At 37.8% G+C, this 19,498-nt stretch overlaps 1 protein-coding gene across 2 annotated transcripts in view; it reads left to right on the top strand.

Annotated features, from left to right (window-relative positions):
- INTS9 (integrator complex subunit 9) overlaps positions 1-19,498 on the top strand; it is a 157,717-nt gene that overhangs the window by 812 nt on the left and 137,407 nt on the right. The gene's annotated exons all lie outside the window — the stretch shown is intronic.

The raw sequence follows: 19,498 nt of genomic DNA, 5'->3' as shown, positions 1-19,498 counted from the left end.
TCAGCATGTGACCTTGGAGGATTTGAATCTTAAGCCCCGTATAGGATTTTGGATGGGCAGAGAGGAAGTGTTAATACACTCGGTCTAGGGCTGGTAGAGATTGCATGAGCAAAGGTTAGATGGAGCGTGCCAGTATACCTAGAGAAATCCTTGAATCACGGAGCTCCAACACTTATACGATAACATCTCAAGTCTTTATTTTGACCATTTACTGTTATTGTGCACACAGATGTTACAAGTTAATTCCAACTCTACTGAATTAGTAATAGCATAATTAGAAGAGTAGGAAAGTAGCTGTGAGACACTGCTTCTTAACCTTAAAATCCTGCAGCCAAGTTGTCAAGCTTGACCCATTGCCATCAAGTTGATTCCAACTCATAGCCTCATAGGTTTTCTAAGGCTGTAATCTCTACGGAAGCAAACTGCCACACGTTTTTCCCCCAGAGCAACTGGTGGGTTCAAACTCCCAATCTTTCTGTTAGCAACCAAACACTTACCCACTACGCCATCCATGAAAAGGGTTCAGCTTATAGGAGCATAAGAGCTTGGCAACTTAATAATTGGAACGCAGACTCTGTATCCTCAATAAGGGATAATTCGCATTTGGTGTTCTCGATTTTTCCCATAACAACTCATTTGCTGAAGGTATCAGAGAGCCAGGGTTAACTTCACATATACTTTGGTTTGCTAATGTTATCATCCTGCTTAATTAGAGATGTGAAAACATGGAAGAGAAAACAGTAGAAAAAAATTTTTTTCCTTAAGAACCAAAAGATGCCTCAGAGTGGGGGTGGGGTGCAAAACACTGTTCTCTGTATACTCCGTCCCTCTTTACTTTTAAACTGTGTATTATTATTGTTGTTAGGTGCCTTTCAGTCAGTTCCTACTCATGGAGACTCCAAGTACAAGGGAACAAAACACTGCCTGGTCCTGTACCATCCTCACGATCGTTTCTGTTTGAACCCATTAATCCACGTATTCCATACTAAAATTCATTTGCTAGTTAATAGATAAATGATATGTAATGTAGAATTTCTGTCAACATACCAACGTGGTTTCTAAAACATTGTTACCCATTGAGTAAGACTTCTCCCGTGGCCTAAAATTTTTAACTTCGTATACTGCTTTAGAGATAAGTGGTAGGCCATGTCTTTAACTTATATAATGAAACATAGAAGTACTTTTTTTTAAATAATTTGTTGGTGCTGTTGAGAATATACACAGCAAAACATAACACCAATTCGACAGTTTCTACATGTACAATTCGGTGACGTTGATTACATTCTTCAAGTTGTGCAGCCATTCTCACCCTCCTTTTCCAAATTGTTCCTCACGCAGTAATATAAACTTCCTGCTCCCAAAGTTTCCTATCTAATCCTTCGAGTTGCTGTTGTCAATTTGATCCCATATAGATAGATCATAAAAGAGCACAATGCTCAAGGCAGACATTCTTTTATTAGTTAAGCTAAATTATTGTTTGGTTTTAAGAAGACTTCAAGGGATATTTTTGGTTTAAGGTTTAAAGATTATCTCAGGGCAGTAGTTTCGAGGGTTCATCCAGCCTTCATGGCTCCAGAAAATCTGGATTCTATGAGAATTTGAAATTGTGTTCTGCATTTTCTCCCTTTTGATCAGAAAATAGAAGTACATTTTATTGGGCACGGTCTTGTTTTTGAGATTATGACTTTCCAGAGTACCCTTCCCATGTACAATCTATGACCACATCTTGCTGATTTTACTTCCTAAATGAATATTTCCTGCATAGGTCCATTTCTCTTCATTCTCACTTTTACTGCTTTTGTACAGGCTCTTTTCACTTGACACTTGGAATTCAACAGGGCCCTCTTCACTGGTCTCTTTGCATTCAGCCTTAACCCTTTCAAATCCATTTTGGACGTTGCATCACAGAAGTCGGTTTACTTGGCCCTGCCTACTTCTCCAGGCTCATGTCAGCCCCTCTTCTCACTTGTTCTCTCTGTTCCAATTATACTGAACATATTCCAGTTCCTTGAACTCATCCTGCTCTCTTTTGCCTCTGGGACTTTAAGTACATTCCATTGCCTGCAACAGTCTTTTTTGCTTGGCTAATTCTTATTTTCCAAGTCTCTGTTTAAATAGCACTTCTACAAGTTTTTCTTGAATGTAGTGCCCCTGTTATATGTTTCGATGGCATACTTCCCGTTTTGTAGCACTTATAATTGTTGGCTTTATGTCTGTCCTCCCTAGTATAGACTATGGGCCTGACAGAGAGTGTGACCCCACTGAATAGTAGTTGAATAAATAACTCCTGAAGGATTATTGAGGTTGTGAATACTGCTGAGAAAAGATTAAGAGGTGAAGGTAAAAGATTATAAGAAGCAGTATACATTGATGTAATAAAAGTAATAGTTGCTACCATTTATAGAGGAATTACTGTGTGCCAGGCGCTGTTCTAGGTACTTGCTAATAGTGTCCCATGTAATCCTTTGAGTTACATGATAGTATTCCTCTTTTACAAATTTAAAAAACTGAGCCTTGAGGAGGTGAAGTAAGTGGCTCAAAGTTACACAGATTACAAGCAATAGAACCAAGATTTGAGTCTATCTCCTGACTCTAGAATCCGTTGCTTTATGAGGTCAGGGTCTGTAGCACCTTGCACAGTGCCTGGCACAGTGCTAGGTTATCTCTTAAAGGAGGAAAAATAGAGTGCACACAGAGAAATTTTATTCAAGCCTATATTTAAAATTAGTTTTAAATGTGAATTTGATTAAATTAAAGATCTTAAAAAAGATTAATGTGAAAGAAAATAAATTATAAGTTTGGAAACTTTCTTGATAATCTAAAGGACCTCATACCAGAGCATACCAATTAAGTGCTGAAGTTAGTTTTTATACTACCCAAATTTAGCTTCCATGATATCATTTATGTTCTCAACTTTTCACATTACTCTCTTGGTGGCTTTTCACACATCCACATAATGGCAATGGATGTCATTATATTCTTGGATATCTTTTTCTTAGATACCAAGGCAAAAGATTTTAATTACTGTCTATTTTTATATTATGCTGTATTTAAGCAGCTGTATTTAACTGAAGAAAATTCATTGATACCTTCAATTAGCCCGAATCATTTTAGAAAGAACTGGAAAATTAGAAATGTGTCCTCTACACTGCACATTTTAGAGCATATCCTGTTATTGCATAGATTGAGCTTAGTTTGGTACATCCTGATGGCCAATTGAGCTAAGGATTCAAAAACCAAACCCTTTTTTGTGAATTTCGTTTTTTGTTTTACGTTTCTCTTTCTCTGTGTCTGGGACCCTCTGTTGTAATCCCAGTCAGAGTAGTCTGTAGTGGTAGCTGGGCATCATCTAGTTCTAGTCTCAGGTCACGTAGGCTGTAGTTCATGTGGTCCATTAGTCCTTTGGACTCATTGCTCCCTTGTGTCTTTGATTTTTTTCCCTCTTCTTTGCTCCGGACTGAAAGAGACCAATAGTTATATCTTAGCTGGCTGTTCACAAGCTTTTAAGTCCCCCGATGCTACTCACCAAAGTGGGAAGTAGAACATTGTCTTTATGAACTGTGTTGTACCAATTGATGTAGCTGTCCCCTGAGTCTATGGTCTTTTGCTTTCTATCCTAGGAACTTTATCCTGTGAGGTGTTTGGATATGTCTAAGAGGTTTCCCTGACTGTGCCACTCATGTGCTCTATTGTCTATATTAATATATGAGGAACACCTGCAGTCATGTATGTAGAAATATCCACCACCAAACCTGTATCTGTCAGTGGATGTGCTCCCTTATACTGTCCCACACCTCTTGGCATCTCTATGTATCCATTTGTAATTTATTGTTAATGCTATTATTGAAGGATTGTCTATTTAATAGTAATTACTAGTTGCCCTTTATTCATGCTCTCCTCTCAGTGTCCTCTCTTGCCTTGGTCACGTTCTGCAGACTTCTCCCATATTGTGTATTGCCTTTCCCGTCACCAATATTAAGTCATATCTACTATTTCTTTCTATCTACTATCTCTTTGGTAAGTTTTCGTCCCTCCCCCTACCATCCCTGGTAACCATCAAAGAGAAAGAGTCTTTTGTTTTTGTTTTTTTTTCCTGTGTGTAAACATTTTGTTGTTACTTTATAAAAGCAGTATCATACAATGTTTGTCTTTTTGTGATTGACTTATTTCACTCAGTGTATGGTGTGAGGCATGAGTCCTGTTTCATTTTTTTGTAGATAGATATCCAGTTTTGCCAGCACCATTTGTTGAAGAGACTGTCTCTTCCCCATTCAGTAACCTTTGGTCCTTTGTTGAAGATGAGCCGTCCACAGGTGGATGGATTTACTTCTGGGTTCTCAATTCTGTTCCATTGGTCTGTGTGTCTGTTGTTCCAGTACCAAGCTGTTTTGACTACTGTGGCTGTATAGTAGGTTCTGAAATTAGGTGGTGTGAGGCCTCCTACTGTGTTCTTCTTTAATAAAGCTTTACTTATTCAAGGTCTCTTTCCATTCCATATAAATCTAGTGATTAGTTTTTCCATCTCATTGAAGAATGCTCTTGGGTTTTGGATCAGGATTGCTTTGTATCTATATATCGCTTTGTGTACTATTGACTTTTTCATAATGTTAAGTTTTCCTATCCAAGAGCATGGTGTTTTTCCATTTATTTAGCTCTCTCTTGGTTTTTTGCATTAGTGTTTTGTAGTTTTCTTTGTATAAGTCTTTAGGTCCCTGGTTAGATTTATCCCTAAGTATTTTATTTTTGGGGGCACTATTGTAAATGGTATTGTTTTCCTGATTTCATTTTCAAAGTTCCCTTTGTTGATGTAGAGGAATCCAACTGATTTTTGTATGTTGATCTTTTCTCCTGCCACTTTGCTGAATCCTTCTATTAGTTTCAGTAGCTTTCTTGTGAAATCTTTAGGATTGTCTAAGATCATATCATCTGCCAATAGGGATAGTTTTACTTTTTCCTTACCTATTTGGATGCCATTCGTTTCCTTTTCTTTCTTTATTGCTAGGACTTCCAATACAGTGGTGAATAAGAGTGGTGATAAAGGATGTCCTTATCTGGTTCTCATTCTCAAGGGGAGTGCTTTCAGACCCTCTCCATTGAGGATAATGTTGGCTGTTGATTTTGCATAAATTCCTTTATTATGCTGAGGAATTCCCTTCTATTCCTATTTTGCTGAGAGTTTTTTTTAGAAATGGGTGTCGGATTTCATCAGATGCCTTTTCTGTGTCAACTGAGATGATCATGTGATTCTTTTCCTTTGTTTTGTTTATGTGGTTGATTAAGGTGATTGATTTTCTAATGTTGAACCATCCTTGCATGCCTGGTATGAATCCCACTTGGTTGTGTTTTTTTTTTTTTTTTTTTTTTTAATACTTTTAGAATTCTGTTGGCTAGGATTTTATTGAGAATTTTTGCATCTGTAATCACGAGGAATGTTGGTCTGTAGTTTTCTTTTTTAGTGATGTCTTTGCCTGGCTTTGGTATCAGGGTTATGCTGGCTTCATAGAATGCATTCAAGTGTATTCCTTGTTCTACTATGTTCTGGAATAGTTTTTGTAGAACTGGTGTCAACTCTTCTCTGAATGTTTAGAAGAATTCTCCAGTAAAGGGACTTTTTTTTGGTTCGGAGTTTTTATATGACCCCTTCAGTTTTTTCTTTTGTTATGGGTCTGTTCAAATTTTCAATCCCAGTTTGTGTTAGTTTAAGTAGGTAGCATGTTTCTAGATATTTGTCTACTTCCTTTAGGTTTCCAAATTGGTTGGAGTACAATTTTTCATAGTATTCTGTTATGATTCTTTTTTATTTCAGCTGGTTCTGTTGTAATGTCATGCATCTCATTTCTTATTCAGGTTATTTGCGTCTTCTTCTGTTTTTCTTTGTCAGTTTGGCCAGTGGTTTGTTAATTTTATTGATTCTTTTCAAAGAACCAGCTTTTAGTTTCCTTGATTCTTTCTATTGTTTTTCTGTTCTCTGTTTCATTTATTTCTGCTCTAATTTTTGGTATTTCATTTCTTCTGATGACTGTGGGCTTCCTTTGCTGCTCTCTTTCTAATTGTTAGGGTTTTAGGATTAATGTTTTGATTTTTGCCCGTTCTTCTTTTTTGATGTGTTCATTTATTGCTGTCATTTGCTTTCTGAGCACTGCTTTTGCTGTGTCCCAAAGTTTGGTATGTTGTATTTTCATTCTTATTTGACTCTAGGAATTTTTTAATTTCGTCTTTGATTTCCTCTATTACCCAGTAGTTTTTCAGCAGGGTGTCATTTAATTTCCATGTATTAAATTTTTGTTCCCTGCTCTTCTTATTACTGATTTCTACTGCTACAGTATTGTGATCAGAGAAGATGCTTTGTATTATTTCGATGTTTTTGAATTTGTTGAGGCTTACTTTGTGGCCTAAAATGTGGTGTATTCTGGAGAATGATCCATGAGCATTGGAGAAGAATGTGTACTTTGCTGCTGTTGGGTGAACTGTTATCTATATGTCTGTGAGGTCGAATTGGTTGACTGTGGTATTTAGACCTTCTGTGTTGTTGCTGAGTTTCCTTCTCTTTGTTTTGTCCTTCACCAAGAGTTGTGTGTTAAAGTTTTCTGATATTATTGTAAAGGTATCTGTTTCTCTTTACAGTACTTTTAGAGTTTGTTTTGTGTATTTGGGAGCTCTGTCATTGGGTGTGAATGTATTTATTATGGTTATGTACTTTTGGCAGATTGACCCTTTAATCATTATATAATGTCTTTTCTTGTCTTTTATGGTGCATTTCGCCTTAAAGTCTGTTATATCAGAGATTAATATTGCCACTCCTGCTCTTTTTTGGTTATTGTTTGTTTGATGTATCTTTTCCAGCCTTTAAGTTTTAATTTATTTATATCTTTGTGTCTAAGGTGTGTCTCTTGCAGACAGAATAGTGATGGGTTGTGTTTTTTATCCATTCTGCCACTCTCCATTTCTTTAGTGGTGCATTTAGACCATTTACATTCAATGTGATTATTGATAGGTATGAGTTTATTACCACCATTTTGTTATGCTTTTTTTTTGTGTGTGTGTGTGTGGTGTTGACAGGTTCTTCCTTCTGCTTAATTTTCTGTGCTGAGTTTTCTTTGATTGTGGCTTGTCTTTTTATTTCCTTCATTATTGTTGGTTTTGTGTATACGGAGTCTTTATGATTTTCTTTCTGGGCAGGGGGAGGGAGGAAGAGGCTGTGCGGGAATACGCATGCAGCTGCAGCTTCTCTACCCCTCACTGGATGGATTAAGGAAGGGAGTCACATCTGATGGATGCATGCACAGTGATACCACTTCATGCCAGATGGTGGAAGTGAGGTAGGGGCTACGGGGGTCAGGGAGAGCGGGTGGTGCACAAGCAGTCGCAGCTCCCTGCCCCGCACTAAAGGGAGTGAGTCAGGAGGAGGGGGCTGCAGGGGAATGCACACGCAGTCACGTCTCCTTAGCCCCTTCTATCTATACAGAAGGAGAAAGAGAGAGTCCCTGGGTGGTGCAGACAGTTAACACGCCCAGCTGCTAATCGGGAGGTTAGAAGTTGAAGTCCGTCAGAGGCACCTTGGAAGAAAGGCCTGGTGATCCACTTCCAAAAAATCAACCATTGAAAACTATGGAGCATGGTTCTACTCTGACACACATGGGGTTGCTGTGAGCCGGAGTCAATTCTATCTAAAGTGTACAATTCTATGGTTTTTAGTATATTTACAGAGCTGTGAAACCATCACCACAGTCAGTTGTAGAACGTTTTCTAGAAGAAGCCCCATACCCTTTAGCCATCATCCATCTATCCCTCCATTCCGCTCCCCCCAGCCATAGGCAATCACTAATCCGTCTCTATGGATTTGCCTATCCTAGACATTTCATATAAATGGAATCATACAGTATGTGGTCTTTTGTGGCAGCTTCTTTCATTTAGCATAAAGTTTTCAAGGTTCATCCATATCAGGGCAGATATATGCTTTTAAGTCATGAATAGAGTAGAAAAGCTGGCTATATTTTAAAGTTGAGCAGGACAATTACCCTTTATAGATAGTAGGTCAACAGTAACAGAAGTTGAGTCTGAAACATTATGGCCAAGAATCTAGTCATTCAAATAGATGAAGATTAAAGTGAATAAAATAGTAAGAGGCAGTTCAAGAACACAACATGTATATGTACTTTGTATGGAGAGCTCCAGAGATAGAATCCTCTTTCAGTCAACAAAGATTTATTATGCAATCATAGTAGGACCTTGGCTTTCAAAATTCTAACACTTTCCACCTTGTCTGTTACAGTTGACTCCAAAGATCTATAACATGATATTATTTGTGATTTTGCTGAGGCATAAATTTGAATGTGACTCTGAGACAAATGGTAATCCTTAGTGAATGAGCGTCATTGCCTCAGAATCCATGGCTGTCTGCAGAGTTATTGTTGCTCAGTTGTTAAAGATCTGAAAGAAAGGTCATTTAGATGTTTGTTATACTATACTTGCTGAATTTGATGGAGGAAATTATATGCTGTAGTTGTATTTACAAATTTAAAAACTGAAGAAGTCCAGGAAATATGTTCTTCAATGGTCTCTGCTCCTTTGTGCAAAATGCTATTTCATTCCTATTGGCTTTCAGGAAAGGCCCAAGCTTTAACTCACCATTTATCCTAGGAAAACAGATGGAGCAAAGAAATGGATTCATGGAATGCTCCCAGCAGAGGATAAGTAAAGTACCAAGTGGGATTGTAGATTATGTAGAAGACCTTTGCTTGACCCAAGGTCAGTTTAACAAATCATTAGAAAGGAGCGTGGTGAAGCCTCATCTTGGATCTGAGAGTGGTGAATTCTTTCTCTCCAATCTACATAATTACAGAATCCTTTTGGATTCCTAGAATTTGGATTCACAACCCAAACCAAACCCACTGCCCTTGAGTCAATTCTGAGTCATAGCAACCGTATAGGACAGAGTAGAACTGCCCCATAAGGTTTCCAAAGAGCAGCTGGTTGATTCAAACTGCAGACCGTTTGGTTAGCAGCTGTTGTTCTTAACCACTATGCCACCAGGGTTTCCAGAATTTGGATTAGGAACAGAAAATCTCTTGGCTATAATTTACACACGTTCACAATTTTACTAGTGCTTAATTCTCCTATTACAGTACAATTGTTAAATGTTAACTTGATTTCAAGACCTTTTTGTGTTTCTCATTGCTGGTTGATTACAGTGCCCTCATGTGTCTTTGTAATGTAATATCATTTCAGGCTTTTGAAAGTTCATGTTTTATTACAGCTTCTTAAAAGATCATCTTTTATCACAACCTATCATAAAATAATAAATTTTTTTTTTCTTTTCATGATTTCTTCAAACCGTGAAAAGCTGTATGTGACATAGGCCAAGTTATATATATTGTTCAATAGTACTCTGCAATAAAAATTGATATTTACTGCTACCGATTTCAAAGTCCTAAGTTGTTACTCAGAAGATTCACATTTTTAAATAACGAAGGCAAAAAAGTATACTGATAACAGATTTTTCTGTAATAATAGATGAACTAAAAAAAAAAAATCTGGCTTGCCTATGGTTAATCAGCAAAGCCAGAATGCTATCCTACTAATATAAACTTGACAGTATTACAGTTGCTATGACAGCAGTAGCACATTTGTTTTGTAATTGGTTTGCTCTGAAACTCACATCCCTTTGCCACTTACTCTGATAATTAACAACATATATTTGGTAGTTAGCTGAGGAGCCCTGGTGGCACAGTAGTTAAAAGTGCTGAACTGCGAACCGAAAGGTCAGCGGTTTAAACCCACTAGTTGCTCCGTGGGAGAAAAATGTGGCAGTCTGCTTCCTTAACGATTTACAATCTTGGAAACCCTATGGGCAGTTCTGCTGTGTCCTACAGGGTCACCATGAGTTGGAATAGACTGTATAACAGTGAGTTTGGGTTTGGTTGGACAAGGGCTAAGGATGCAGCATGGCTGTGGAACTCAGTAAAACCTAGCCATTCCTAATGGAAATTAGCTCCTGGCTTGCTAAACAACAGAGTTCTAGCCATAAACTGACCCTCATATCTGCCATCACCATTCATTTATTCAGTCAACAAATCTTGCTGAACACCTTCTCTGTGCCAGACATTACTCTGGGTATAGGGTATATTGCAGTGAACAAAACAGACTTAGCCTCTGCCTTTATGGGATGTAAAGAATTTGCTTTTTGTTTTAAATATATCCTTGAGTCTTAAGTACAAAAAATATCTTTTTTTTATTTAAACATTCTTTTACATCCCATTGTAGCATTTTAAAACTTTTTCTTAATATGTTGTTGTTAGTTGCCGTCAAGTCAATTCTGACTTATCAAGCCCCATATATGCAATGTAGAACTGCTCCATAGGGTTTTCAAGGCTGTGACCCTCAGAAGCAGATCACCAGGCCTTTCTTCCAGGGTGCCACTGGGTAGTTCAAACTGCCAGACTTCCGACTAGTAATCGAGCATTGCCCAGGGACTCCTGTTCTTAATATAGATCTTGGCTATTTCTTGTTAAATCTGTGTCTAAATAAATATTTTGTCTTTTTAATTGTTGGTGTAATTGGAATCCTTTATTCCATGTTAAAAAAAAACCTGTTGCCGTCGAGTCGATCTTGACTCATAGTGACCCTACATATAAGACGGCTATTTCTTATTTGTACTCTCTACCCAGTCCCTTGTTAAATTCTCTTATTGTAGTTACTAATAGTTTTTCTAGTTGATCCTCTTGGGTTTTCCAGGTGTATAACTTTGAAAATATTATTTTAACCGCATTTGTTTCTGTGGTATAATTGCTTTAGCTCATACCTCCTGAATAGTTTAGAGTAGGAGTGGTGGTGGTAACATCTTTGTTCTATTTCTGACATGAGTGGACATGTTTTTTTAACTCAACTTGCCACTGTGATATTGGCTTCTGGCTTGAAATTTTTGTATATTTTAGCTTACATACTGTAGCTAGCTACTTTCTTGCTCTAAAATTCTCTAGTTATTGGTAAAGTAAGATTCTTTCATATGGCCCAAAAATTAAGTTATTTTCTAAACAGAAGATCTGTTTGTGTTTTATTGTTTGTCCTAGGCAGTTAATTATATCTTGCAAGCCATTTTCAGACTTTTGCGAAAACAGTGGTTTTAAATAACTTAAATTCTAAGGTGGTGCATAACAGACTCATAGAAGTAAAGGACTTCGGTGACCTTAAAACAAAATTGCAAGGAAAACAGAACAACCAAAAATAGTTTCTCTGTACTTCAGAGACAGGCCTGATAAAGCAAAGAAATATAAACAAATTATTCTATTAAAACGAACATAATTACCACCACTTTAAAAAAAAAAAAAAAGCCCTATCTAGAAACAAAAAAAAAGGGGTTCAGAGCCTTAGGCAGTGGTTTATTTATTTTAAACAGTATTTGATTCAAGCTATGTATATCGAAGAGGAAGAAACTCTTGAAGAATGTGATAGTTAAAACTAACAGATAAGAGAAGCAATAACAAAAATCCATTCTTTGGCTATACAACTCAACAAATGTTATTAAATTCCTATCTTATACAAAACCTGCTTGGTGCTGTGGGGCATACTAAAGGTGAAGGAGACAGATTCTACCTATCAGTAACTCACTATTTAACGACATATAGACAGTGTACTGTGTATACATTTTAACTATTGTGATTTAGTGTATATACTTTTGGTGATAGACTGTGATAAAAGCAAAGCAACATATGTAAGATTAGGATTATAAAAGATGAATTTCAACTAGAGAATCAAAGTTTCCTAGAGATGTAAAATCTGAGCTGGCCTTCGAAAGTACTTTGGCTGACGAATTATGTAAGAGAGAGTTGTGTCTTACTGCAGGCAGAAGCAACTGTTAAAGTAAAATGATTTGAAGAAGTGAGATGTTCATTTTCCCCAATAATATGCAAATGTGATCTATTATGAATTTTTTACCTTGTGCTCTGTAACACTGTGTACAAAAATGGACACATTTCTGTCCTCTAATATCCTTGTAATTCATTACTTCAGAATGCCAACATTTTCATTTAATATGTTATTAACATATGAAAGCTGTATACGTTTGATTGGAACAGTAGATAACTGTAATTGGGGGTAGGGGTAGAGTTGTTAAATGTATTGGGAGGGAGAGCTAGAAAGGTAAATTGAAACCACAACATGGTGGACTTTGAATATAATAGTTTAGACAGCATTATGGATTGAATTGTATTCCTCAAAAATATGTGTTGTAAATCCTACCATACCTGTGGTTATAATCCCATTTGGGAGTAGGATTTTCTTTGTTATGTTAAGGAAGCAATGTTAGTGTAGGGTGTATCTTAAATCAATCTCTTTTGAGATAGAGCAGATTAAGCAAGCAGCAAAAAAGCACATATAGAGGAAGATAGATGCCACAACACATGAGATCCCCAAGGCACCAAGAAACCAGCTGAAAAGAAGCAAGGGCCTTCCCCAGAGCTAACAGAGAGAGAAAGCCTTCCCATAGAACTGGTGTCCTGAATTCGGACGTCTAGCCTTCTAAACTGTGAGAAAATAAATTTTGTTTGTTAAAGTCACCCACTTGTGGTATTTCTGTTATATCAGCACTAGGAAACTAAGACAGACAGTTACAGAAGGGTTTTTTTTGCAGAAGAGAAGAACAGGGAGCTCTGCAAATGTATCCAAGCAAATGTGAGGTCAGAATTACCTACCTAGAACAAAAAATTTTTCTGAGAACTTTACAAAGAACTTCATAAGCAGTACCAAATTTATAAATACATAAAAAGGTAAAGGGCATCCAGAGAATTAGTGGGACCAGTTGATGAACACAATATGAGAAGAATGCCTAGATGTGAAAAAGGAGAAAACAGACACTCAATGAATTCCTTTATTTTCAACTGTTTTGGGAAAAAGGGAGTTCCGTTCATCCAAAATTGATAAATGCATAGAATATTCTAGGTCACATTGACGGATTGAATACAAATTGCTAAAATGTATAATGGTGTCCTAAGGGGGTTTGTCTGTTTTTAGGTTTAATTAGCATGTGGTGAAACTACCACAAATTTCAAGCATACCTACAGCTTGATGAATTTTTGCCGATATGTGCGTCCATGCATTCACAATTAGATTTGCCTGTTCTTAGACATCTTTTCAATAGAATTATACAGTTTATTCTCATTTGTATTTATTCTCATTTGTATCTGGCTTTGACTCAACATAATGTTAACCTAAAATTTTGAAGGATGAAATTGTTTAATTGTTGGTTAAACTATGTCACCCATCTACAAATAGCGATTTAGTAAAGGACTGGCAGACTGCCTTTGGGATTACCATCTATATATATAGGGTTCTTGAAGAGAACCTGAGAAATTCAGCCTGGTAAAACCTATTTCTTTGCTGGGAGAACTGCTGAAAATCAATGGAAAACTGTCAGGCAAAGGAAACATGATTTCTTTTAAAAGGAAATCAATCTGACAAAACTTTTGGATTTCTTCAGAGGGACTAAATAAAAGAAAACTTGTTTCTTTAATTCACTTAAACTTTCAGAATGTTTTTCTTAAAATTAAATGAAATAAACATATTTCATTTATTGTAGAATCAATACACACTCATTTAAAAAAAAATTTTTTTTTAATTTTTTCAGAATATAATTGAGAGGTATAAAGAAGAAAATTAAAATCACCTGTAATCTCACCAGCTAGAATAACCCTTGTTTAGCATTTTGGTGTGTAATCTGCTCTGATATGTGTGTGACATCTTTCCGTGTCATTCACTCTAAAGCTATCAGTTAGGATTAGATTCAGCTCTGAGTGGCAGAAAGCCTGAAGTAAGAGTGGCTTAAACAGGATGGGTGTTTATTCCTCACTTACATAAATGAAGTCCAGACTAAATAGTCCAGAGCTGGTATGTCAAGAAGGAGCCCTGGTGGCGCAGTGGTTAAGCGTTTAGCTGCTAACTGAAAGGTTGGAGGTTTGAACTCCCCAGCAATTCCGTAGGAAGAAGATGTGGCAGTCTGCTTCTGTAAAGATTACAGCCTGGAAAACCTACGGGCAGTTCTACTTTGTCCTGTAGGGTTTCTATGAGTCAGAGTCGACTGGACAGCAATGGGTTGGTATGTTAAGTCCATAATCATTAGGGATCTAGGTTCCCCTGCTAGCTTGTTGCTCCCTCTTCTGCTGCAATGTGGCTTTACCAGCTTAGGCCATCATACCTTTATTCTAGTCAGGAGGAAGGAGGAAGGGACAAAGAAAGACATGTCCCCTTACTTTCTCAAAGTTGCACATACCTCTTTGATTTATTTATATCTTCTTGGCCAGAATTTAGTTACTGGGCAATACAGTATTTATTCCAGTTAGCCATAATTCCAGCTAATATTTGGAGCTGTATTATAAAATGACAAAGGGAGATACATATAATGAGAGACAACCATCTCTTATACAAGTGTTTTTATTCTGAGTATTTGTATACTTGATTTGGAATGTTTTTATAGTTTTATAATTATATTTTGAATATTCTTATAGCTTTGTATTCATATTCATAAAGCTATAAAAATATTTATTCTACTGTTGAGCATTTTGGTTTCCATACCCTACCATCCTACACAATGCTGAAGAAAACATGCTTTATGCTTACTTTTTTTGCACTTATCTCATTACTTGCTTGATGAAAATTCCTTACGTGTAATTGCTAGGTCACAGAGTATGCATGCACATTCTAAATTTTGATTCAGTCTTGCTGTTCAGAGGGTCTTTCATTTTCACCCACCAAGAGCAAATGAGAGTTCCCATTTCTTCACACCTTCATGATTTGTTTCTTTATTCATTGACACGTATGGACAGGTTATCTTATTTCAGTGTAGTTTTAACATTTCTCTTACTTCTGGAAGGTTGAACATCTTTGCATATGTGTTTTAGCCCTCCTCAGTGAATTACCTGTTTGTGTTTTTCACCCTTTTTTGTTGTTGTTGTTGCTGGAATCTTTTATCTTTCCCTTATTAATTTGTTAGAACTGTTTATATATTAAGGGTATCTTCTGTTACATAAAAATTTTTCCAGTGTGTCATTTACCTTGTTTATAGTAGTTTTTGCCAGACTAAACTTTTTAATATACATGTTGTTAGGTACCATTGAGTCGGTTCTGACTCGTAGCGACCCTGTGTACAACAGAACAAAACACTGCCCAGTCCTGCATCATCCTCACGATCATTGCTATGCTTGAGCCCATTGTTGCAGCCACTGTCTCAGTCCATCTCATTGAGGAGCTTCCTCATTTTTGCCGCTCCTCTACTCTACCAAGCATGATGTCCTTCTAAACAGACTGATCCCTCCTGATAACATGTCCAAAGTATGTGAGATGAAGTCTCACCATCCTTGCTTCTAATGAGCATTCTGGCTATACTTCTTCCAAGACAAATTTAGGTTGTGTCAGGCACACTTTAGTCCTTAAAGTGACATCTTTGCTTTTTAATACCTTAAAGAGTTCTTTTGCAGCAGATTTGCCCAGTGCAATGCGTCATTTGATATCTTGACTGCTGCTTCCATGGGCGTTGATTGTGGATCCAAGGAAAATGAAATCCTTGATAGAGATAATCAAGTCTATATCAGTATTTTCTCTTAGGATCATGGCTTTTAGGGTCATGCTTTGAAAGTCCTTTCCTACCCCAAGGTATACCAAATATTTCCCTAAAGTTTTAGAATTTCTTTGCTCACATTCCATAACAAACATTTTCAAAGAAGTATTTGGTCATCAACCAAAAGACTGAAACTCAAAATCAAACTAGATCCTCCTGTAAGTGTGGGTCTCCCTGCTGCTATTTCTGTAGGATAAGTAATAGTTGAGTATTAGTAAAGAAGCCATTTATTCAGTTCTCCTCCAAGTACCCTGATGGTAAAGGCAAATGAAAGTTCTTCCCTTTACTGACTCCTGACTTGTTACTGGTATGACTAGTAAGAAATCTTTCAGTTGAAAAGCTTTTTCTAGACTCCAGAACATGGTCCATAGACCGGTTTTTTTGTCCTTACATAAATGCTTATGAAAAATCCAGCATGAATTAAGTGCTTTGTAAATGTTAGCTGTTTTAGAAACTTCTCCACTTGATCAAAAGCTGTTTGTAAATCCATTTCTTTCAAAGTTTAAAGTAGCTGAAAGCTTTTCCCCTGATTCACCCAGAGCACATTCATTCAAAGGTTGATATTAGGCATACTCCTATATACATTATATTGGGCATCTTTTCCCTTAATAAATCCCTTTTGTTTACATTGAAAGTCTGTTGAGGTGGTAACACCCCTTCCTGATTATCTCCACAAGTCTTACAGGGAACTCTTTAGTAACCTTGGTGTATCTGTGCTCTCTGCTTTGTGGTTCACTTTGATATTCAGGTTTGTCTGGAGTTTGAACCTGGAGCCAGTGGATTTATCTGTGGTTTAAGGGGGAAAAAATTAACATTTTTAACATAACTAGAATAAACTCCTTGCTAAATCTTTAATTAACGTTAGAGTAATAGGTCTCCCTTGTTGTTGCTGATCCTCTAGCCATTTACAAGTTAACCATTTTTTTTCTTTCTTGTTATCATTACTGCTGCAAAACTTCTGTAGTTTGTGTAAATTCCATAATCCTTAAATTGTGTCTACTCTTATCTTAGTTACCTGGTGCAGCCATAGAAAAATACCACAAGTGGGTAGCTTTAAAGAACAGAAATTTATTGTCTCACGGTTTTGAAAGGCTAGAAGTCCACACCAGGGTATTAGCCTTTGAGGAAGGTTGTACATTGTGTCTTTCAACTTCTTCGCCTAGTTCTCACTTACTGACTGTCTCATTATCTGACGTTCCGCGTTTACAACAATAATCTACTGTCTGACTGTTTTGCACAGTAACAATGTACATCTGGCGGTAATGAATGCCAAGGTATGAGGCAAGAGTAATGGCTGTGATGGTTACAGTTATGAGTCAACTTGGCTGGGCCACGATTCTCCATGGTTTGGCAGTTATGTAATGATGTAATTTGGCAGTTATGTAATGATGTAATTTGGCAGTTGTCGTGGTTTGAATTATGACCCCCAAAAAATGTGTGTATCAGTTTGACTGGGCCTTGATTCCCAGAATTGTGTGGTTAGCCTCCATTTTGTGATTGTAATTTTATGTTGAGGAGGATTAGGGTGGGATTGTAACACCACTCTTACCCAGGTCACATCCCTGATCCAACGTAAAGGGAGTTTCCCTGGGGTGTGGCCTGCACCACCTTTTATCTCTCATGAGATAAAAGGAAAGGGAAGCGAGCAGAGAGTTGGGGGACCTCATACCATCAAGAAAGCAGTTCCGGGAGCAGAGTGTGTCCTTTGGACCAGGGTTCCTGCGCAGAGAAGCTCCTAATCTGGGGGAACACCAAAGAGAAGAAGGCCGACAGAGAGAAAAAGCCTTCCCCTGGAGCTGACGCCCTGAATTTGGACTTTTAGCCTACTTTAACTGAGAGGAAATAAACTTCTCTTCATTAAAACTGTCAACTTGTGGTATTTCTGTTATGGCAGCACTAGATGACTAAGACAGCAGTTATGTAATGATGTAGTCATTCTCCATTTTCTGATCTGATGTGGTCATCATCCTCCATTTTCATATAACACTGATTTTCTCATAATGACTGGTTCTCTGGAACCTAACTATGTCAGTTAGTGAGGAGCCAGTGTAGTACCTGCTGGCAATTCTTGGCATTCTTAGGCTTGTGAATGTATCTGCCTCCTTCCACACATGCCTTCTGTCGTTCTGCTCTGTGTGCCTGTGTCTGTTCTGCTCTTTTAATAAGAGACCACTCAAAAGGGATAAGGTTTAGGACCTGCCCTACTTTGGTGTGACTTTGTTAACATAACAAAAGAAAAAAACAATTTTCAAGGAGGGTCGCATTCAAAGGACTTTGGTTAGGATTTCAACATACCTTTTTAGGGGACAGAATTCAATCCATAACAACTGTCAAATAATTCATCCCAGAAATTATATTTGTCATTTCTGCACCACTTATTTATTTTAAAATTATCTCTACCTTCATTTCCATCAAAATCATATATTGCTTTTTACTAGTTGTAAAAAAAAAACAGCATGAGGGCGGAGTCTGATCTCCAACTTCACAAGGGGGCAGGAGAATCAAGATCAGCAGCCCAAGGCGGATTTCTGTGATGTGGGGGTCAGACATGCCTCCTCTCTGTACCATCTTTACTAATGCTGACACCAACATCTCTCCCACAGCAGTCTCTACTGGGTTCGATAATTCATTACAGTGGCCCCACAGAACTCACAGACCATACTCACAATTACTGGGTTTGTTAGGGAAGTAACAGTTACAATTCAGGCTCAGAACACTCAAGACACAGGTTTTCCATCAAGCTGGCCTCTCTCTTTCCAGGCATGCTCCCAGGCATACCTCTGACTGGCCCTCAGTCTCTGCCCAAAGGCATTCAGCTTTCTCTGTGAATAGGCCAGGAAGCCCAGCATGCCACCTCCTGCTGCCACATCTCTGCTACTGGGTCTGGCCTGTTGGTCTCTCCTTCCTTTGTGGTGGGCTCCTCCTCTCTGCTCTGGAATTGGCTGCCTATTAAGGCAAAACTGACCAATCCCCTTGGTAGGCCACAATTAGCCTATCACACAATCACTTGGGTGGGAGTTACAAGACTATAGCTAGAAAGACCACACACAAAAGTAATTAATCACACCACACTAATACTTCTATCTTTCTCACTGCCCAGGTGGTGCAGTGGTTAAGTGTTTGACTGCTAACCAAAAGCTCAACAGTTCAAATCCACCAGCTGCTCCTTGGAAACCCTATGGAGCAGTTCTGCCGAGTCCTGTAGGGCCATTATGAGTTGGAATTGACTCAACAGTGACACATTTGGGTTTTTTTAAATTGTACTTTAGGTAAAGGCTTACGGAAAAAATAGTTTCTCATGAAACAGTAGTACACATATTGTTTTGTGACATTGGTTAACAACCCCACAACATATCAACCCTCTAACTTCTCAACTTTTTTTTTGGTGAAAATACACATAGCCAAAGATACACCATTTGAAAAATTTCTACAGGCACACTTCAGTGACATTGACTACATTCTTCCAGTTGTGCTGCTATTCTCACTTAAGATGAAGGCTTACAGAACAAAACAGTTTCTCATTTAACAGTTAGTACACATGTTGCCCTAAGAAAATGGTTAACAATCTCACAAAACATCAACAATATCCTTGCTCAACCTTGGGTTCCCTATCACCACCTTCCTTGTCCCCTTCTGCCTTCTGGATCTTGTCACTGGACTACTGTACCTCATTAGTCCCGTCTGGTTTTACGGGGCTGTCCACTCCCAGGCTGAACGGTGAACCTCGGAGATAACTTCACCAGTGAGCTAAAAGGGTGTCTAGGGGCCATACTCTCGGGGTTTCTCCAGTCTCCTTTAGACAAGTAAGTCTGGTCTTTTTTTTTGTGAGTTAGAATTACGTTCTACATCCTTCTCCAGCTCTGTCCAGAACTCTCTGTTGTGATCCTGGTC

The sequence above is a fragment of the Trichechus manatus genome, unplaced genomic scaffold (assembly GCF_000243295.1).
Source record: "Trichechus manatus latirostris isolate Lorelei unplaced genomic scaffold, TriManLat1.0 scaffold00091, whole genome shotgun sequence".
NCBI lineage: Eukaryota > Metazoa > Chordata > Mammalia > Sirenia > Trichechidae > Trichechus > Trichechus manatus.
The sequence above is the reverse complement of the archived record's forward strand: the minus strand, read 5'-3'. Positions and strand labels throughout refer to the sequence as shown.